The 14,171-nt window shown below is 38.6% G+C and overlaps 1 non-coding gene across 1 annotated transcript; it reads left to right on the top strand.

The window, feature by feature from the left end:
• The first annotated feature begins 10,242 nt into the window (after positions 1-10,242).
• LOC138988079 (U6 spliceosomal RNA) lies at positions 10,243-10,349 on the top strand. The gene has a single exon (XR_011464415.1). It is a non-coding gene; the product is annotated as a U6 spliceosomal RNA (small nuclear RNA).
• The last annotated feature ends 3,822 nt before the right edge of the window (positions 10,350-14,171 follow it).

Raw genomic sequence — 14,171 nt, 5'->3', positions numbered from 1 at the left:
TCCAGCAGTCATGTATGGATGGATACTGGAGTTGGACCATAAAGAAGGCTGAATGCCAAAGAACTGATGCTTTTGAACTGTGGTGTTGGAGAAGACTCTAGAGAGACTCCTTGGACTGCAAGGAGATCAAATCATTCAATCCTAAAGGAAATCAATCCTGAATATTCATTAGAAGGAATGACAGTGAAGTTGAAGCTTCAATACTTTGGTCACCTGATGCAAAGAGCCAATTCACTGCAAAAGACCCTGATGCTGGGAAAGATTGAAGGCAGGAGGAGAAGGGGAAGACAGAAGATGAGATGGTTCGATGGCATCACTGACTCAATGGATATGAGTTTGAGCAGGCTCCGGGAAATGGTGAAGGATAGGGAAGCCTGGTGTGCTGCAGTCCATGGGGTCACAAAGAGTCTGAGCAACTGAACAACAACAATAAAGAGCTTTTATCATGAATGGGTACTGAATTCAAGTGCTTGTTCTTCCTCTTTCCAGATGACCAGTTTTTCCTCCTCTGATCTGTTACTATGGTAATTTATGGTGACAGTGTGTTTTGTCTTGAGTGTTAAACCTCCTTGCATTCCTGGAATAAACCCAATTAGACCTATCATATTCCCTTTTCATCCACTGCTAGGTTCAGTTTACTAATAATTTACTTAGAATTTTTATGAGATTGGCCTTTTTCTTTCTCTCCCTGTCTTGTTTTAGTATCATGGCTATCATGGTCTTATGGAAAGAGCTGGAGAATATTTCCACTTTTTCTATTTTTTTGAAATGTTTACATAAGACGTAAATAATTTAGTCTTTGAAAATCTGGAAGAATACCTAAATAAAGCCATCTAGGTCAGAAGCTTTAACTATAGACTGAATTTCTTTATTTGTGTTTTGAGTAGCATGAACCAGAATATCCATGTAGCAATGGCTTAAACATTAAGACTCTCAATTATTTCTTCTAACTAGAACTCTACAGAAAAGAGTGTTAATGGCACTGTTTTTCTTACTATTGATGGTGCTACATCTGAGTGATACTGTGACAGAAAGTGAAAAAAAAAAGTTGGTATATATATATATATATATATATAAGCAGGTTCAAATTCATGCATCAAAAAAAGGAACAGATAAAAGAATGAGCTTGGACTTCCCTGGTGGTCCAATGGTTAAAAATCTGTCTGCCAAGGCAGGGAACATGGGTTTGATCTGTGGTCCAGGAAGATTCCACATGCCACAAGGAAACTAAGCCCATGTGCCACAACAACTGAAGGCCATGTGCTCTAGAACTGCGTGCCACAACAAGAGAAGCCACCTCAATGAGATGACCATGTGCTGCAACTAGAGAAAGCCTGCATGTAAAACTAGACCCAGCACAGTCAAAATAAGTAGTTTAAAAATCTATAAAAAATAACGAACTTTTTGGAAATCAATCAAGGAAATATAACTTGATAGGTGTTATAGTTTAAGTTAAATATATGTATGTATATGAATATATTTTATACACAGAATAAGAGAAGTCTGTGCATTTTTATGCTTGAGATAGATCCAATGTGTTATACAACAGAATTTTTGTACATGCCAGAAAAACAGAATTAGGGACTTTGAAGTCTAATCTTAAATGCCTTCCTGGTCACTTAAGTATGAGGTATAGATCTTGTACTGTTTATATTCACAAGGTCTAATACAGTGTGTAAACAATATAGAAAGTCTAATCTTCATTTTGTTCTTCATTAGAATTGGAATAGTGATACAGACATCATAAAATTGGAGTAGTCAGTCAGTCAGTCACTTCAGTCGCTAAGTCATGTCCTAGTCTTTGCGACCCCATGAACCGCAGCACGCCAGGCCTCCCTGTCCATCACCAACTCCTGGAGTCCACCCAAACCCATGTCCATTGAGTTGGTAATGCCATCCAACCATCTCATCCTCTGTCGTTCCCTTCTCCTCCTGTCCTCCATCTTTCCTAGCATCAGGGTCTTTTCCAATGAGTCAGCTCTTCGCATCATTTGGCCAAAGTATTGGAGTTTCAGCTTTAGCATCAGTCCTTCCGATGAACACCCAGGGCTGATCTCCTTTAGGATTGACTGGTTGGATCTCCTTGCAGTCCAAGGGACTCTCAAGAGTCTTCTCCAACACCACAGTTCAAAAGCATCAATTCTGCACTCAGCTTTCTTTATAGTCCAACTCTCACATCCATACATGACCACTGGAAAAACCATAGCCTTGACTAGATGAACCTTTGTTGGCAAAGTAATGTCTCTGCTTTTTAATATGCTCTCTAGGTTGGTCATAAATTTCCTTCCAAGGAGTGAGCATCTTTTAATTTCATGGCTTCAATCACCATCTGCAGTGATTTTGGAGCTCAGAAAAATAGTCAACCACTGTTTCCACTGTTTTCCCATCTATTTGCCATGAAGTGATGGGACCAGATGCCATGATCTTAGTTTTCTGAATATTGAGCTTTAAGCCAACTTTTTCACTCTCCTCTTTCACTTTCAGCGGCTCTTTAGTTCTTCTTCACTTTCTGCCATAAGGGTGGTGTCATCTGCATATCTGAAGTTATAATATTTCTCCCGGCAGTCTTGATTCTAACTTGTGCTTCCTCCAGCCCAGCGTTTCTCATGATGTATTCTGCATATAAGTTAAATAGTAGGGTGACAATATAAAGCTTTGACGTACTCCATTCCCAATTTGGAACGAGTCTGTTGTTCCATGTCCTGTTCTAAAGGTTGCTTCCTGACCTCCATACAGATTTCTCAAGAGGCAGGTCAGGTGGTCTGGTATTCCCATCTCTTTAAGAATTTTCCACAGTTTATTGTGATCCATACCGTCAAAGGCTTTGGCATAGTCAATAGAGCAGAAATAAGATGTTTTTCTGGAACTCTCTTGCTTTGAGAACCCCATGAACAGTATGAAAAGGCAAAAAGATAGGACACTGAAAGATGAGCTCCCCAGGTCGGTAGGTGCCCAATATGCTACTGGAGATCAGTGGAGAAATAATTCCAGAAATAATAAAGGGATGGAGCCAAAGCAAAAGCAACACCCAGTTGTGGATGGGACTGGTGACAGAAGCAAAGTCCAATGCTGTAACGAGCAATATTGTATAGGAACCTGGAATGTTAGGTCCATGAATCAAGGCAACTTGGAAGTGGTCAAAGAGGAGATGGCAAGAGTGAACACCGGCATTCTAGGAATGGATTGGAATGGGTGAATTTAACTCAGATGCCCATTATATCTACTATTGTGGGCAGGAACCCCTTAGAAGAAATGGAGTAGCCATCATAGTCAACAAAAGAGTCCAAAATGCAGTACTTGGATGCAATCTCAAAAACGACAGAATGATCTCTGTTTCCAAGGCAAACCATTCAATATCACGGTAATCCAAGTCTATGCCCCGAACAGTCATTCTGAAGAAGCTGAAGTTGAACATTTCTATGAAGACCTACAAGACCTTCTAGAACTAACACCCAAAAAAGATGTGCTTTTCATTATAGGGGACAGGAATGCAAAAGTAGGAAGTCAAAAAACACCTGGAGTAATGGGCAAATTTGGCCTTGGAGTACAGAATGAAGCAGGGCAAAGGCTAATATTGCTCTGCCAAGAGAACGCACTGGTCACACAAACACCCTCTTCCAACAACACAAGAGAAGACTCTACACATGGACATCACCAGATGGTCAACACCGAAATCAGATTGATTATATTCTTTGCAGCCAAAGATGGAGAAGCTGTATACAGAGTCAGCAAAAACAAGACCAGGAGCTGACTGTGGCTCAGATCATGAACTCCTTATTAGCAAATTCAGACTGAAATTGAAGAAAGGAGAAAACCACTAGACCATTCAGTATGACCTAAATCAAATCCCTTATGACTATACAGTGGAAGTGAGAAATAGATTTAAGGGACTAGATCTGATAGACAAGAGTGCCTGATGAACTATGGATGGAGGTTCGTGACATTGTACAGTAGACAGGAATCAAGACCATCCTCAAGAAAAAGAAATGCAAAAAAGCAAAATGGGTATCTGAGGAGGACTTATAAATAGCTGTGAAAAGAAGGGAAGCAAAAGGGAAAAAGAAAGATATACCCATTTGAATGCAGAGTTCCAAAGAATAGCAAGGAGAGATGAGAAAACCTTCCTCAGTGATCAGTGCAAAGAAAGAGAGGAAAACAATAGAATGGGAAAGACTAGAGATCTCTTCAAGAATATTAGAGATACCAAGGGAACATTTTATGCAAAAATGGGCTCAATAAAGGACAGAAATGGTAGGGAACTGACAGAAGCAGAAGATATTAAGAAGAGGTGGCAAGAATACACAGAAGAACTGTACAAAAAAAGATATTCATGACCCAGATAGTCACAATGATGTGATCACTCACCTAGAGCCAGACATCCTGGAATGTGAAGTCAATTAGGCCTTGCTGCTGCTACTAAGTCGCTTCAGTCATGTCTGACTCTGTGCAATCCCATAGACGGCAGCCCACCGGGCTCCCCCATCCCTGGGATTCTCCAGGCAAGAACACTGGAGTGGGTTGCCATTTCCTTCTTCAATGCATGAAAGTGGAAAGTTGAAAGTGAAGTCGCTCAGTCGTGTCCGACTCTTCGAAACTCCATGGACTGCAGCCTACCAGGCTCCTGCGTCCATGGGATTTTCCAGGCAAGAGTACTGGAGTGGGTTGCCATTGCCTTCTCTGAAGCATCAATATGAACAAAGCTAGTGGAGGTGATGGAATTCCAGTTGAGCTATTTTAAATCTTGAAAGATGATGCTGTGAAAGTGCTGCACTCAATATGCCAGCAAATTTGGAAAACTCAGCAGTGGCCACAGGACTGGAAAAGGTCAGTTTTCATTCCAATCCCAAAGGAAGGCAATGCCAAAGAATGCTCAAACTACTGCACAATTGCACTTATCTCACACGCTAGTAAAGTAATGCTTAAAATTCTCCAAGCCAGGCTTTAGCAATACATGAACCGTGAACTTCCAGATGTTCAAGCTGGTTTTAGAAAAGGCAGAGGAACCAGAAAGAGATCAAATTGCCAACATCCACTGGGTCATCGAAAAAGCAAAATTGGAGTAGTGGTACAGACATAACAGTCAGTTAGTCTAATCAGACTAATTGGGAGTGTTTTCAGTTTTGGCCTATGTTCTCAAAATAAAAATTGAGAATTTTTATGTAATATCCCCAATGTACATTAAGATATTTGCACACATAAGGATGTGTTGTTTGCTAACAGCTGGGGCACTTTGAAAAGATTTTTCCTGCTTTAGCAATGAAATTAAAGTGAAAGGGCAGGTGTGTGGGGAAGCAGGGAGGAAGAATAAGAAGCAGCTTAAATTAGGTAGTGCCACTGTCTCTTTCATAGGCTAAAGGTGGGAGGCAATGAAGAGAGCCAGAATCTGGTAATTTAAGGTGACAAACACTAATAACAAGTGTCTTTGAATTTAAAAGTTGAAGCAAGAGAGGACACAACTAAATTACACAAGGACAAAGAGGGATAGAAAAAGTCTAAAAGGTGCTCTCAGGTCAGCCTTCCACTACAGCTGGGCACTGTTCTCACAGAATTCCCTAGAGAGTCTTCTACCATCAAGTGACATTTGAGGTATTAAACATGTGAGATGGGATTGGACACCTTGAGCATATGATCCCTAAGGGGCTGACAGCACATACTTCCTGCTGAACTAGTTTCTTATCCTAGAGTCTGATCCCTAAGCTCATCTGTTCTCCTGTTCCCCAGTGTTTTTCAAACTTCTATCCATCTTTTACCTCCTCCCAAAATGAGGAAGAACCAACAAATTAGCTTCTGCTGTGAGGTATGTAATTGACTTCCAGAAAACTTCTCAGTCTAAATGTAGAAGGACTGAGAGAAAGGGGAAAGGGATATGATATTTACTGAATGTGGAGCATATACTAAGCAAAATACTAGGTCATTTAATTTCATCGTCATGGCAACACTGTCAGCCAAGTATTATTATTGCCAAAGAAGAAGCTGAGACTTAAAGAAGTTAAGAAACATGAGCAAACCACTCCCTACCCCACACCATGTTAAGAAGTCAAAGAGATGAAATTCAAATGTATTCTGATTCCAAATCCTATGCCTATTTCACCAGAGCAAGGGTTCCCTCAAAGTCAGTTGTTAATGTTTGGGCATTCTATTCCCTTTTGGTAACGCATCATCTCCCTGACTCTGGCACATTTCCACAACAGAGTGACTTTTTACTGAAACACTCTGCAAACTGGGAATCTGACAAAAATCCCAAAGGTTTATGAAGTTCAGTAACAGTGTATACGTATTTTAAATCCTAAAAGAGTGCAAGTACACTAATCCTGCCAACAATAAGTTTTTAAAAAAGGAAAATAACTTCCTCCTTCATTTATTGACATTGCTCGGAAGCAGAAGTCAGGAAATCCCCTTCCTTGATTTGTAGTATTTGACTGGACATGGAGTAACAGACTGGTTCCAAATCAGGAAAGGAGTACGTCAAGGCTGTATATTGTCACCCTGCTTATATAACTTATATACAGAGTACATCATGTGAAATGCTGGGTTGGATGAAGCACATGCTGGAATCAAGATTGCTGGGAGAAATATCAATAACCTCAGATACAAAGATGACACCACCGTTTGGCAGAAAGAGAAGAACTAATGAGCTTCTTGATGAAAGTTAAAGAGGAGAATGAAAAAGTTGGCTTAAAACTCAACATTCAGAAAACTAAGATCGTGGCATCTGGTCCCATCACTTCATGGCAAATTGATGGGGAGCAATGGAAACAGTGACAGACTTTATTTTTATGGGCTCCAAAATCACTGCAGATGATGACTGCAGCCATGAAATTAAAAGACGCCTGCTTCTTGGAAGAAAAGCTATGACCAACCTAGACAGCATATTCAAAAGCAGAGACATTACTTTGCCAACAAAAGTCCGTCTAGTCAAAGCTATGGTTTTTCCAGTAGTCATGCATGGACGTGAGATTTGAACTATAAAGAAAGCTGAGGGCTGAAGAATTGATGCTTTTGAACTATGGTGCTGGAGAAGACTCCTGAGAGTCCCTTGGACTGCAAGGAGATCCAACCAGTCAATCCTAAAGGAAATCAGTCCTGAATATTCATTGGAAGGACTGATGCTGAAGCTGAAACTCCAACACTTTGGCCACCTGATGATAAGAACTGACTCATTGAAAAAGACCCTGATGCTGGGAAAGACTGAAGGCGGAAGAAGGGGACAACAGAGGATAAGATGGTTGGATGGCATCACAGATGCAACGGACATGAGTTTGAGTAGGCTCCGGGAGTTGGTGATGGACAGGGAAACCTGGCATGCTGCAGTCGCAAAGAGTCGCATACAACTGAGCGACTGAAGTGAACTGAACTGATGCTGCTGTTATTCCCAAAGAACAGATTTATACTGCTTTATTCTTTGAACTTTTCTATATTTTTTCATTTTTCCTCAATAGAATATAGTTTTGGTTATTATAAAGATTTCCACATGACAAGAATTTATTTTACTCTCTTTTTTATACTCTGGGAGAAGTAAGCTCTAAGCAAACAAAAAAATGCCTAATTACTTGTTTTACATAAAAAATGTATATTCATTTATGGAAAAATATGTTAAGTATATATATATACGTTTTTCACTTAGAGTACTAGGTGTCTGGGAAGAATGCAAATTTTTCACATGTATAGAATTCAACCTTGTCTCATAATATCCAAGAATAACTTCAGAATGGTTTCCACCAGCAATTATTTTCATTACTAAAAGATTATCATAGACATATAGTTAAATAGAATAGAATGTCCGAAAATAGACCAACACAAATATATTCATTTAAATTTCAAAAAAAGGACGAGTGTAATTCAATGGGGGAAAGGATAACCTTTTCAACAAATGATGCTGGAATATCTGGATATCTACATGAAAAAACCTTTACCCTTACTTGCCACTGTATACCAAAAAATTAACATGAAACGAATCATAAAACAACAGGTAAGAGATGAAACTATAAAATTTCTAGAACTACAAAACATAGACAAAAATCTTTGAAACCTTGGGTTAGACAAACATTTCTTAGACAGAATTCAAAAAACCACAAAGCTGTAAAAGAAAAAAATGGATAAACTGCACTTCATCAAAACTTAAAACTTCTGCTTTCTGTAATATAGTCTGAAGCCAGGGAATGTGATACCTCTAGCTCTGTACTTATTTGTCAAGACTGTTTTGACTATTATGAGTCTTTTTGCCTCCAAACAAAATTTTAAATTATTTGTTCTAGGTCTGTGAAAAAAGCCACTGTAAATTGCCTTGGGTATTTTAACAGTATTAATTCTTTCAATCCCTGAGCACAGTATATCTTTCCATCGGTTTGTGTCATCCTCAGTTTCTTTCATCAGCATAGCTTTCTGAATCCAGCTCTTTTACCACTTTAGGTAGGTTTATTCCTAGGTTTTTATTCTTTTTTGATGCAATTGCAAACGGAATTGTTTTCTTAATTTCTCCTTCTGAGAGTTACTGTTACTTTATAAAAATGCAACAGATTTTTGTATATTAATTTTGTATTCTGCAACTTCACCATATTCATTGGTGAGCTCCAGTAATTTTTTGGTGGCATCATTAGGATTTTCTGTGTATAGTATCATGTCTTCTGCAAATAGTGACAGTTTTACTTTTTCCTTTCCAGTTTAGATTCTTTTTATTTCTTTTCCTTGTCTGAGAATATACAATGGAGAAAAGACAGTTTCTTCAATAGGTCATGCTCGAAAAACTGGACAGCTAAATGTAAACAATAAAATCAGAACATTTTCTCAAATCATATACAAAAATAAACTCAAAATGAATTAAAGACCTAAATGCAAGACCAGGAATCATAAAACTCCTAGAAGAAAACATATGCAGAACACTTTTTGGCAGAAATCACAGCAATATTTTTTTTTTTGGATCTGTGACCTAAAGCAAAAGAAACAAGAACAAAAATAAATAAATGGGACCTAATTAAACTTAAAAGCTTTTGCACAGCAAAGAAAACCATCAATAAAACAATATACTGAATGGGAGAAAACATTTGCAAATGATACGACTCATAAGGGAATCATATCCAAAATATATAAACAGCTTATACAATTCAACATCAAAAAAATAAATCAATTTTTTTAAAAGGGCAGGGAAAAAAAAAAAAGAAAAAAAAAGAAAAAGGGCAGGAGACCTGAATAGACATTTTTCCAAAGAAGATATGCAGATGACCAACAGTGTATGAAAAGATGCTCAGCATCATTAATCATCAGAGAAACAGCAAATCAAAGCCACAATGAGATATCACCCCACACCTATCAGAATGGCTATTATCAAAAAGATCATAAATAACAAATGTTGGTGTTCTGGAGAAAAGTGAACACTTGAACACTGCTGGTAGGAATGTAAACTGGTACACCACTGTGGAAAACAGGATGGAGTTTCCTCAAAAAACTAGAAATAGAACTACCATATGACCCAGAAATTCCGCTCCTAGGTATATATTTGAAAAAAGATTACATTCTAACATTCATAGCAATTCATAGCAGCATTTACAATAGCCAAGATATGGAAGCAACCAAGTGCCCATCAGTTTTCATTCCAATCCTAAAGAAAGGAAATGCCAAAGAATGCTCAAACTACTGCACAATTGCACTCACCTCACACGCTAGGAAAGTAATGCTCAAAATTCCCCAAGCCAGTCTTCAGCAATACGTGAACCGTGAACTTCCAGATGTTCAAGCTGGTTTTAGAAAAGGCAGAGGAACCAGAGATCAAATTGCCAACATCCGCTGGATCATCAAAAAAGCAAGAGAGTTCCAGAAAAACATCTATTTCTGCTTTATTGACTATGCCAAGGCCTTTGACTGTGTGGATCACAATAAACTATGGAAAATTCTGAAAGAGATGGGAATACCAGACCACCTGACCTGCCTCTTGAGAAACCTATATGCAAGTCAGGAAGCAACAGTTAGAACTGGACATGGAACAACAGACTGGTTCTAAATAGGAAAAGGAGTACATCAAGCCTGTATATTGCCACCCTGGTCATTTAACTTCTATGCAGAGTACATCATGAGAAACGCTGGGCTGGAGGAAGCACAAGCTGGAATCAAGATTGCCGGGAGAGATATCAATAACCTCAGATATGCAGATGACACCACCCTTATGGCAGAAAGTGAAGAAGAACTAAAGAACCTCTTGATGAAAGTGAAAGAGGAGAGTGAAAAGGTTGGCTTAAAGCTCAACATTCAGTGCTCGCTTCGGCAGCACATATACTAAAATTGGAACGATACAGAGAAGATTAGCATGGCCGCTGCGCAAGGATGACACGCAAATTCATGAAGCGTTCCATATTTTTGAAAGAAATCAAAGAGGACACTAATAGATGGAGAAATACACCATGTTCATGGATTGGAAGAATCAATATAGTGAAAATGATTATACTACCCAAAGCAATTTATAGATTCAATGCAATCCCTATCAAGCTACCAACGGTATTCTTCACAGAGCTAGAACAAATAATTTCACAATTTGTATGGAAATACAAAAAACCTCGAATAGCCAAAGCTATCTTGAGAAAGAAGAATGGAACTGGAGGAATCAACCTAGCTGACTTCAGGCTCTACTACAAAGCCACAGTCATCAAGACAGTATGGTACTGGCACAAAGACAGAAATATAGATCAATGGAACAAAATAGAAAGCCCAGAGATAAATCCACGCACATATGGATACCTTATCTTTGACAAAGGAGGCAAGAATATACAATGGATTAAAGACAATCTCTTTAACAAGTGGTGCTGGGAAAACTGGTCAACCACTTGTAAAAGAATGAAACTAGACCACTTTCTAACACCATACACAAAAATAAACTCAAAATGGATTAAAGATCTAAATGTAAGACCAGAAACTATAAAACTCCTAGAGGAGAACATAGGCAAAACACTCTCCGACATACATCACAGCAGAATCCTCTATGACCCACCTCCCAGAATATTGGAAATAAAAGCAAAAATAAACAAATGGGACCTAATTAAACTTAAAAGCTTCTGCACAACAAAGGAAACTATTAGCAAGGTGAAAAGACAGCCTTCAGAATGGGAAAAAATAATAGCAAATGAAGCAACTGACAAACAACTAATCTCAAAAATATACAAGCAACTCCTACAGCTCAATTCCAGAAAAATAAATGACCCAATCAAAAAATGGGCCAAAGAACTAAATAGACATTTCTCCAAAGAAGATATACAGATGGCTAACAAACACATGAAAAGATGCTCAACATCACTCATTATCAGAGAAATGCAAATCAAAACCACTACAAGGTACCATTTCACGCCAGTCAGAATGGCTGCGATCCATAAGTCTACAAGCAATAAATGCTGGAGAGGGTGTGGAGAAAAGGGAACCCTCTTACACTGTTGGTGGGAATGCAAACTAGTACAGCCACTATGGAGAACAGTGTGGAGATTCCTTAAAAAACTGGAAATAGAACTGCCTTATGATCCAGCAATCCCACTGCTGGGCATACACACTGAGGAAACCAGAAGGGAAAGAGACACGTGTACCCCAATGTTCATCGCAGCACTGTTTATAATAGACAGGACATGAAAGCAACCTAGATGTCCATCAGCAGATGAATGGATAAGAAAGCAGTGGTACATATACACAATGGAGTATTACTCAGCCATTAAAAAGAATACATTTGAATCAGTTCTAATGAAGTGGATGAAACTGGAGCCTATTATACAGAGTGAAGTAAGCCAGAAAGAAAAACACCAATACAGTATACTAACACATATATATGGAATTTAGAAAGATGGTAACAATAACCCTGTATACGAGACAGCAAAAGAGACACTGATGTATAGAACAGTCTTTTGGACTCTGTGGGAGAGGGAGAGGGTGGGATGATTTGGGAGAATGGCATTGAAACATGTATAATATCATATATGAAACAAGTCGCCAGTCCAGGTTCGATGCACGATACTGGATGCTTGGGGCTGGTGCACTGGGACGACCCAGAGGGATGGTATGGGGAGGGAGGAGGGAGGAAGGTTCAGGATGGGGAACACATGTATACCTGTGGTGGATTCATTTCAATATTTGGCAAAACCAATACAATATTGTGAAAAAAAAAAAAAAGCTCAACATTCAGAAAACTAAGATCATGGCATCTGGTCCTATCACTTCATGGGAAATAGATGGGGAAACACTGGCTAACTTTATTTTTCTGGGCTCCAAAATCACTACAGATGGTGACTGCAGCTATGAAATTAAAAGAGGCTTACTCCTTGGAAGAAAAGTTATGGCCAACCTAGACAGCATATTAAAAAGCAGAGACATTACTTTGCCAACAAAGGTCCGTCTAGTCAAAGCTATGGTTTTTCCAGTAGTCATGTATGGACGTGAGATCTGGACTATAAAGAAAGCTGAGTGCTGAAGAATTGATGCTTTTGAAATGTGGTGTTGGTGAAGACTCTTGAGAGTCCCTTGGACTGCAAAGAGATCCAACCAGTCAGTTCTAAAGGAAATCAGTCCTGAATATTCATTGGAAGGACTGATGCTGAAGCTGAAACTCCAATACTTTGGGCACCTGATGCGAAGAGATGACTCATTGGAAAAGACCCTAATTCTATGGAAGATTGAAGGCAGGAGGAGAAGGGGATGACAGAGGATGAGATGGTTGGATGGCATCACCAATGCAACGGACATGAGTTTGGGTAGGCTCTGGGAGTTGGCGACGGACAGGGAAGCCTGGTGAGCTCCAGCTCATGGGGTCGCAAAGAGTCAGACATGACTGAGTGACTGAACTGAACAAAGTGTAGTTGGGCTATGCTTTCTTTAAAAATGGGGAAATTTTCAAGAGAGCTTAACCCTAGAGGATAGGAGGTAGTAGTCATCGATAAAACCAGAAAGATAAGCAGGGGCCAGTTTTTACCAGGTATTGAAAGACATATTAAGGAATTTGAAGTCTACTGTAGGAGAACTTGGGGAGCCAATAAACGTTATGCCTTAAAGCATGGATTATCTACATCAGAATCACTTAAAAATCTTACTGAAAGTGCCTACTCCTATATTCTGCTCCAAACCTATTGAATCAAAATCACTGGGGTAAAGTCCTCAAATCTATGTTTTTTTAAACAACGATGGCAAGTAATTTCTTACACATATTGAAGTTTGTACAGTATAGTGTTTAAGGCCAGGGAATGATATGATCAGGTGAATATCAGGAAAGATAACCGGTGCAACATGAAGAACAGTTTAGAAGGTGGCAAAACTGGAGGCTGGGAGACACACTAGGTGACTGTTGGACTAGTCTAGGTAAGAGAAGTTGATGATCTTAACTAGGTTAGGACTGGAGTTTGAGAAAAGATGAATTGGAGAATTTGTGAATGTCAAATTATTTGGAAGATGAATTGTCAAGGCTTGACGATTTGCTGGAGTATGGAGATAACCTGTGAAACTGGATGAATGTCGGTGCTATTTCCTGATTTAGAGAATCCAGGAAAACTAGCAAATCCTGATGGTGATGGTGGAAGAGTAGAAAGCAAAAACCAAGTTCAACTGTGCACATGGGGACTTAAAAGGAGAGAGATCTAGTAGGCAGCTGGAGGATAGCTCCATAGTTGCTAAGGGAAATCTATTCATAAGATATAGCTATAGCAGAGGCAGATTTGCTGTGAAGCTGATGAAGTTAATCTTCAGGTCTCTTGCAAAGGCTCCTTTCATGGCTCTGAGACAAACCCTTAGAATTCTGTATTTGAAGAGCTATATCAATTTTCTTAAATTGTGTGAACTTACTTTTCTTAATTTCTTAATTTTCCAACTATGTAAAAAGCCTCAGAAAACCTTGAATCTTATTTCTGAGCTATATAGGTAAAAAATCATCAGCATATGGATGGTAACAAAGGATCCTGAAAAGGATGAGATTACCTTAGAAGAATATAGTAATAGAATAGAGTAAGAATATAGTATAGAATAGAGTAAGACACCTCAGAGGTCTTAATATGTTACATGTTATTTTCCAGGAGTAAATATTATTTTAAATTAGATATAAAGAAAAATCAGGGGAAATTTTTAAATAAACAATGTAAAAAGTTTGTAGTCATATGATACACTATGATTTAATTGAAACTAAAAGCTTTGTATATTTATATTAAAATATATATTAAATTAAT

The sequence above is a fragment of the Bos mutus genome, chromosome 5, assembly GCF_027580195.1.
Source record: "Bos mutus isolate GX-2022 chromosome 5, NWIPB_WYAK_1.1, whole genome shotgun sequence".
NCBI classification, from domain to species: domain Eukaryota; kingdom Metazoa; phylum Chordata; class Mammalia; order Artiodactyla; family Bovidae; genus Bos; species Bos mutus.
Note: the sequence above shows the minus strand (reverse complement) of the source record. Positions and strands in the feature narration are given on the sequence as shown.